The sequence below is a fragment of the Camelus ferus genome, chromosome X (genome assembly GCF_009834535.1).
Source record: "Camelus ferus isolate YT-003-E chromosome X, BCGSAC_Cfer_1.0, whole genome shotgun sequence".
NCBI classification, from domain to species: Eukaryota; Metazoa; Chordata; class Mammalia; order Artiodactyla; family Camelidae; genus Camelus; species Camelus ferus.
This window is the reverse complement of record NC_045732.1, coordinates 61,997,586-62,006,513: the sequence shown is the minus strand read 5'-3', so window position 1 is coordinate 62,006,513 and position 8,928 is coordinate 61,997,586. Positions and strand designations below refer to the sequence as shown.

The following is an 8,928-nucleotide window of genomic DNA, read 5'->3' as shown; positions in this document are numbered from 1 at the left end:
GTGGCCTCTAAGGTTTTTTGCTGAGGAATCCACTATGTGTTATTAAGGATCACATACATGGGATGAGTTATTTTTCTTTTTCTGCTTTCACTAATCTCTATTTTTTGTTTACCTCATGCCAGTTTGATTATAATATATCTCATTTTGGGTCTCTCTGGATTTTTCCTACTTAAAATTCATTGAACTTCTTGCATTTGTATGTCCATTTCTTTCCTCAAATGTAGAAAGTTTTTGGCCATTATTTCTTCAAATAATCTCTCTGCCTCTTTTTTTTTTTTCTGAGACCCTCATAATGCATGTTTTGGACAACTTGATGGTGTCCCATAAGTCTCTTATGCTTTGTTCACTTTTCTTCATTTTTTTTGCTTCTCAGACTTGAATTTTTAAATGTCCTGTCTTCATTTTCTCTGATTTTTTTTTTCTTTTGCCTGCTCAAATATGCTCTTGAGCCCCTCTAGTGAAATTTTCAATTTAGTTATTGTATTTTTCAGCTTCAGAGTTTCCATTTGGTTCCTTTTTGTAACTTCTCTGTTGAAATTCTCATTTTGTTCATGTATTGTTTTCCTTAAGCACTTTGTTCAATTTTCCCTTTAGCTCTTTGAGCATACTTAAGACACTTCTTTTAAAGTTTTTGTCTAGTAAGTTCAATGTCTGTGCTTCATCAGAGATCATCTCTAGAGATTTATTTTGTTCCTCTGAATGTACCATATTCTTTGTATGCTCTGTGATATTTTTGTTGAAAATTGGACATTTGAAAAAACAGCTGCCTTGCCCAGTTTATGCAAATTGGCTCTGGGCTAGAGCAGTCCTATACTTACTAGCTGCATATGCTTTGAGTCTTGAGAAAAGCCCCAGGTGAAGGCTTAAGGTATTCTCAAATGTTTTCTTGGTGTATATCTTGCTTGGGTCTGTTTATGGATTTTTTGATTCCTCTGTATAAATAACTGCTTTTGAAAGTCTAAATTTCCCAAAGAGCTTCCATCCCCATCTTCCCCTGATGAGCTTAAATGGTCTATGGTATGCCTCTACCTATGTTCTCCTGTCCCAGACGTCTGGGAGTCTGTTGTTTCCTTGCAGCTTTTGTGACCAGTGCCCAACACTTTCTGTCTTTTCTCCCACTATGAGATCTAGGTTATGCTGTTTTACCCTGTCTGAGCTATATGTTCAGTAAAATAGAGACCAGTTCTTCAGGCAACCTTCAGACAGGTTAGAAGATTACAAACAGCATGTGTTCTGCTTTCTCTGGTTTGAGATTAACTTGGAACCAGATTTCCACCTTCTCTAGACCAAGATTTTGCCATATCAGGGAGGGGATGGGACCAAGGCAAGTGAAAATGCCACAAACTACTATACCAATTTGAATATGGCTTTTTCTTGATTGGGCATTTGCTTGATTGCTGTAGACCTTTATCTGTCTTTGAGACTTCTTATAAAGCCAACCTCTATATGTATAAATAAAATAAATTTCCATGGAGAATGGGTGCCTGGAGCTTCCTAGTTCACCATTTTGCTGACCTCACATGACATTCTTAAGACTGTTGTATGAATACCCAGCCCCTCTTTTGACCCAACATTGCTTATCTATTTGGAGAAAGACCTTGACGTGGCAAACTGTTATAGCTAAAACGAGACTTTAATTGAAAGAGATACCTACCCTCATGAAATGTAAATTAAAACCACAGTGCAACTCAGTACATACCCACCAGTACATACACACCAGAATGGCTAAAATAAAAAGATGGAACATGCCAAGTGTTGGAGAGGCTATAGGACAACCAGAACTCACATATACTACTGGGGTGGAAGTGTAAATTGGTATAAGCTCTTTTGTCAATATATAATAAAATTTAAACATATGTAGAGTTAAGATCCAGAAATTCTATTCTTAGGCATATACTCAACACAAATGCATACCTATGTTTACCAAAAGATGTACACTAGAATTTTCAAAGCAGTACTATTTATAATAGACAGAAACTGGAAAGTAGACCACTGCCCACTGAATGTGAAATGGATCAATTAGTTAGCCGCACAAGGCAGTGCTCTACAGGATTAAGAATAAAGGATTTACAACTCTACTAAATTATATGGATGAACCTCAGAACCATGGAAAACAGCAAGATACAAAAAAGTAAATACTGTATGATTTTATCTATGTTGAGTTTAAGAATAAGCAAAACTAGCTCCTATTTTAAGAGTCAATACTGTGGTTTTGCTTAGGAGAGGAAGTGACTGGACAGAACATGAGGAGGATGGGTTTTCAGTTCCTGATATTTATGTTTCTCAACCAGACTTGTAAAGAAGCATCAGTCTGTCAACTTTTTATCTTTCTATTTTTCTATGAGTGTCTTGTATTTCAATAAGTAACAATGAAGAATTAAAAAGAATAATTTAGAATGACCTAAATTTAAATTCCAGTCCTATCACTTACTAGTTTTATGAGTCTGGTAAAATTTCTAAATTCCTCTAAAAGCCATAGTATCCTTACCTGCCTGATGATATAGAAGGTGGTGGTGGTGGTGGTGGTGATGATGATGGTAAGAAGAAATATGATCACTTTGTGTCAATTTCATTCCTGCAATAACCCTATTAGGTGAATAATAGGTAATAATGTTATTTTCATGTAACAAATGAGGAAAGCTAGGCATTCAAATGTTAAATAACTCATCCATTTCATCCCGATCCAGAATTCAGATCTAGGCACTCTTGCTCAAGAGTCCATTCTACCTACTATATTCCTCTCTAAGTAGGGCATATTAAAAAAAAAAAAGATGTATTTAAAAGTTTAGAAAGCTATAACCCAATAAATATATGCTAGGTCTCCTTGATTATCATTAATGATAAAACAGTACCTCTAGTTCTCCTTCCCGGGCCCACTTTTCATAGTTACATTCTGCCTGTATCCCACAAGTAGCCAGTCCAGTATTCCTTTGACCACAGGTCTGGAGTTCTCTGTCTCGTAACAGATTGTTCCTTAAATATCCTTTGAGGAAGCAAGGTGAAGAGGTTAACTTTTTCTTTCTTATGCCAGTTACTTTCCACATTTACATATGGGCATTTTTTATCTACTCCACAATCTCCTAAATTTAAGGGCAGGAGACCTTTTAAATCTCTGTTTTCAGTTCCTAGCTGATGGCTTAGAATGTACTAGGTGCTCAATAACTGTTCATTGAATTCATTATTCAAATTAAAGACCTTCTACTCCTAGGTGACCTGTCATTATTTTATATATATTTTCTTTTTTTTTCTTTGTTTTTAAATTAAAGTATAGTGTATTTATAATATTGTGATAGTTTCTGGTATACAGTGTAGTGATTCAGCTATAAATATATATATTTCTTTTCATATTCTTTTTCAATATAGTTATTACAAGATATTGAATATAGTTCCCTGTGCTTTATGGTAGGTCCATGTTGTTTATCTATTTTAAATATTAGTTTATTTTATATGTAGTAGTTTGTATCTGCTAATCCAAAACTCCTAATTTATCCCTCCACCTGCCCCCTTCCCCTTTGGTAACCATAAATTTATTTTCTGTGTCTGTGAGTCTGTTTTATAAATAAATTGATTTGTCTCATTTTTTTAGATTCCACACATAAGTGATATCTTACGATATTTTTCTTTCTCTTTCTGGCTTACTTCACTTAGTATGAAGGTCTCCAGGTCCATCCATGTTGCTGCAAATGGCATTATTTTATTCTTTTTTATGGCTGAGTAGTATTCCACTGCATATGTGTACCACAACTTCTTTATCCATTCATCTGTCGATGGACATTTAGGTTGTTTCCACATCTTGGCTATTGTATAAATTGCTGCTATGAACATTGGGGTGCATTTATCTTTTTTATTTAGAGTTTCCTCCAGTTATATATATTTTCTTGATTGAAGACGTTTTCTAATGCTATTATAGCCAAAGAGTTGATGGTGACTGGAAGGCAGATGGCAATATGTGGTAGGTTCTTTGAAGCAGACAGATTTTTTTTTTTGAGCTCCTCCAAATCATACTGTTCTGGTCACAAGTTACTTAGTCTGTAAGCATAGCACCAACTCAGCTTGTCACCAAAACTTTTCAGTTCAGTATATTAGAATATCTTCTTTTCTGGGAACTCATCTCAAATTTTGTAAGGGAAACCAGTAGAAACATAAGATTTGTTGTGTATAAATTAGTTTTACAGCCACATTTTTGGAAACACATCTGTTCCATAAAAAGAAAGAACTTTACTTATTGCAATAACTTGCTTTATGCAACGTGAATAACATTGTTTCTCTTGTGTTTAATGAACTTTCCCATTATCTACTTGTCAGTTGGATGTAGACTTTAGCGATTTTGAATCATGGCTCCAAAGCTGGTTTCATTCCTATACTATGAAATCCTTGGCTGAACATCATGTTACAGTGCAATCCTTTGCATTCCTTGCCAGGAAAGATAACCACAGAGCCATTCCAGCCGTTGCTATTGCTAAATTTCCTCTCTAAGTTTTGGTAGACTGGCTGGGAGCCATCTGTAGTGCGTTGTCCTGGCTACCATCGAGTTTTCCATCTGCCGATGTTCAACACTGCCCAGGTATGAACTCATAAGCTAAACAGCTCTCTTAAATCTATAACTATATTATAGGGGCAGAAAACTGAAATGATCCATGTTTTAATTAAATTAAGAAAGAAAACAAATAGAGGAGACAGAAATTATTTGCCTGCCTCATCTGAGATTTAGTAGCACCTCAACAATAATTCGAGGGCCGGGAGAAAGCATCTTTTTTTGGCCTTGGAATGAAGCCACTTGAAAAATTAGAGTGATGACACAGCAAAAGCAAATCAGTTACCATATTTTAACACATGAATATTCAGCTGAGGTGATTGGGGTTCTGCTTGTCATCTCTAAATGTCAGAGAGGGGTGTGTGGGTGTGTGGGTGTGTGTGCGCGCGTGGTTTGTTTCTGCTTTTTGGGGTAAGGTTGTAGTTCTTTTGGGGAAGAGAAAAGAAACCATGAATATTATGACTGAGTGATGGTGGCAGTGGCAGCCATGGCTTTCATTTTTTTCTTTTAATTTTTTAAAAATTAAAAAAATTTTTTTTTTGGCAGGGGGGAGGTAAAGCCATGGCTTTTAGAAACTTACTGACCAATGTGATTTAGAACACTGCTTTTCAAACTACAAAGTGAGAACTATTAGTGGGTTATACAGTCAATTTAGTAGGTCACAACTGGCATACTGAAAAAGTAGAATAGAATAGAAAACATCAGCAAGTATTACATACAGGTAAAGTATTGATTTATAGGACCTGGTTTCGTGTATATACGCAAAGGTCTACAGGCACACGTGTGTGTGTACTAGGTCACAATGTAAAATGTATTTCTTTGTGTTAAGGTAAAAAAAAAGTTTGCGGTCCCCTGATTTAGAGACTAAGAGCCTTCATCCACTTTTTACAGTCTTATTTGGATAAAAGATGATGCAATTTTTTTGATTTGAGAGGGTCGGAAAAACACTAGTAGTCACATGTTCAAATGAATCATGTTTTTCTTTTGGTGCTGAAAAAAATCAAGATAATTGAGAGAAATCTTAGATTATTTAAGTTAATTCATGAGTTATGGCTTGAGTAGATATTGATGTTTCAAATCATGTTTTCTAGAAAAACTCCATTGGGAATACAAACGACAGGAATCTGGGTACGTTTAAATCTCTGGGAGTACTTCAGAACCCCAGGGATTTTCCAACCTCAGGAGCCTGCCTGAAACAGAAAGAGAGCCCTCCCTCCTCCCCCAGCTCACACGCACACAGGCGCACACACGAAACTTGTTGGCTGCGGTTACCGTGAAGTTGCCTGTCTTAAACCCATAGTCCCAGCAGGGTTTGGGGCCCTCCTTAGGATCCTGTGGTGCTCCTTTGAGGCCTCTTCAACAGGGTGCTGGGGCAGCTACTCCTAGCGTACATCGAGCTATTTTAGTCTTCGGTTATTTTCATTTCAATGAGAAAATTGAGTAGGCTATTTGATGACTCATTCGTTTTCAACATTCATGGCCTGAAACCAATCAGGTTTCTCTCATCTGCAGAGCCTGTGCTTGTGTCCATCTATCTATGAGCTGTCTTTTCTACCCCTCCATTCATGTATATAACCTCCCCGACTTCTGGATACAGACAACTTCTAAACCCACAACTGGTTTCACCTGAATTCAGAAACATGCTTTGACTCTATCTACACGATGTCAGATTAGAATCGTGAGTAAGATTTACTTTTTTTTTTTCCAGCTAGGCTTGCAGTTTTATAGTCTGAGATATTTGAGTATGATTATACTTAATGTGGCAACTGAACTGTCTGGCTCTGACAAAGTAAAATAGCATTTTGAAAGGCAGAACCATTTGTTTGCTAGCCTTGTTTATCCAGAGGATCAGAGGAAGTATGACTCTGCCAATAGGCACAAAATAAATGGTGTATGGAAATCAAAATGCATTCCTTTTATATTGCCTCAGTGATCAATGAAGATCACCACTTGATTGATCCAGCTTTGGTGATCAGAATTAATCAGGAAAATGACTAAAATGAAATTAATGGGTTGACGGTGCTGTAATGTGAGTTTGCTGCTACCTAAAGCTACTCATAATCATTGAAAGACCACCCCGTTTACTTATTTTACCTTATTATTAATTTTCACCCATTTTACTGGTAAAATGGGTATGTATTTTATAAATAACAATAAGCCCATTAGTGTGGTAAATATAATAATGTACAAGTCTCCCATTGCATTTGTAATGACAATCAATTTTTCTCTCTAATTACATTAATTATAGCATTACATACCTTTGCAATTTGTACAGCATTGGACTCAATTAAGTGCATGCTGTATTTCAATAAAGCATTTTTGCCACCGTCATAAATCTTTGGAACACTAAGTTGTAGAGATAGTGGCAACCAAAGATTGATCTGCAGTGTTGGAATTCAGTGGGAAATCATGTCTTGTTATTGATTACTAAAAGAGTCATTAATTTATGGTAGCTGGTCGGAGATTTTGGCAAGTTTAGAACTTACTTCAAAATCATTCTCCATTCCAGCCACAGCTTTTCTCCCGAGAGAGGGAGTGAGAATGGAAGTGAGGAGGGAGGGGGCAAGGGAGGCGGGAAGGGAGAGAGAGAGAGGGAGAGAGAATATAAATTAAAATTTTAAAATTGCAAAATGATTCTATGTTGCATTCTGTTAAACAGAGTAGGGTGAAGTGTGTGTATGTAGTTATATCAAGGTCAGTAGCGAGCTGACTATTAGTGGGCCACAATCAGGGTGAGTAATTGGTTTCTGACAGTAATCTTTATTCTTGCAGAAATGTGACTGACAGAAAATACCTAGCTATTCAGTCTAAAAGCAGATGGCTCGCCATAAGAATTCAAGTAGCAGGTGAAAAACAGCCCAGAGTAAGCTCTTTGCTTGCTTTCAAAATAGAAATATTCTAAAGGTACAGTCCTGTTTTCAGACACTAATTAAAATGGTATATTTATATATATAAAAAAAGAGTCTAGAACTAGTTTGTAAAAAGGAAAGGAGTCTTCACACCTAGGAATTTCCTAATTTGTTATTTAGTTGATGATACAGGATTTGATTTTTGGTCATGAATACCACGTAAAGGAGGTCTTATTTCTCTCCAGGTTTCAAGTGTATGTTTTATTTACCTTCTCTTCATTTAGGGCTTTGAAGTACCTGTGACTAATTATGTAAGTTGACAGACTGGCTATAAATAACCCTTGCTCTTTCTTTTTTTCCCCCTTCTCATTTTTAAATTCTGAAAACGTGTTTGGAATAGCATGGGTCCTGTAATGACAGGGAGCTTCTGAGCTTTCACCCGCGGATAGAGGATTTGAACACCAGCGATGCAGCGCGGCTGATAAAGAACCCTAGTATTATTGTTGCTAGATTTTTATTTCTATGGTAACCGTGATGTCACTGGTGCCTGCAATGCTTAAACCGTCCATCTCTAATAACTTGAGCTGGTCTAGTAGGACAGAAATGTAAAAATGAAAAAGTTCTAATTAATACAATGTACCCACCAGATACAATGATATAGATAATGTTTGGGAATATAAAAGCTGAATCTTGGTTGGGACTGAAAGAAAAATGTAGCGTGGAGTTTATTTCATTAAAAGCAGAAGCTTTTTTTTTTTTTTTGATATAATGACTATGACACGAGTGTAAAGGAGATTAAAAAATACAATAGAGAAGGCACTATCTATATGCTATAAGCTTTATTATTTGTAGCTAGAGAAGGCAGGCTAGGGGAAAATCATGCATTGAGGATTAATGTTTAATTCCTGTTAAGAAATACAGAAAATAAGTGACATGTATATAATCCAACAGTAATATCGCTAAGAAGCATATTAATGATTTTATTATATTGCAGATGATTGTTTGCTATTTATACTCCTCATCCTAAACTACCTCCATCCTCTTCCCAGTGCTCCAGGAAGCTTATTTTTTTGCTCTTAACTATCTTTGGCAAAGAATAAGTGACCATTTGCTTGCTGAGCTCTTATCTGTCCTCTCAGGGAGGAGTGAACTTCTTAACTTCACGGGCTTAGAAGGAAGAACTATCCCATGCCCATCTTTTGAGGGAGAAAAAAGTATTGGTGGCACTAATAACAACCAGAACGATGATAAACCCAGAGGGCTTATAAAGGAGATGGCTGCATGACTAAGCAGTGGAGCTTGAAAGACCTCCATTCTCTTCCAAGCGATGTTTATTATTGCTCAGTAGACGAGCTTTTGACAGTCAAGGCAAGGTGATGGAGAGAAAAACCAGAAGTCTTCTGTGCCTGCCTGCCTCACTCTGGTTCCCTGCCTTGCCTTACCCTCATGGCCAAGAAGGCTGGTTCTCAAGTCCGGAAGACCAGGGCTGTCACACGCTACACTGCCTCCCCTAACTCATCTATTCTTGGTAATTGTAATTGAGGA

General features: G+C 36.7%; 1 long non-coding RNA gene across 1 annotated transcript in view; it reads left to right on the top strand.

Moving 5' to 3' along the window:
* The first annotated feature begins 5,884 nt into the window (after nucleotides 1–5,884).
* LOC116662005 overlaps nucleotides 5,885–8,928 on the top strand; it is a 190,474-nt gene continuing 187,430 nt past the window's right edge. Inside the window, exon 1 of the long non-coding RNA XR_004317978.1 lies at nucleotides 5,885–6,212. This is a non-coding gene — a long non-coding RNA (uncharacterized LOC116662005). The remainder of the gene's footprint in view (nucleotides 6,213–8,928) is intronic.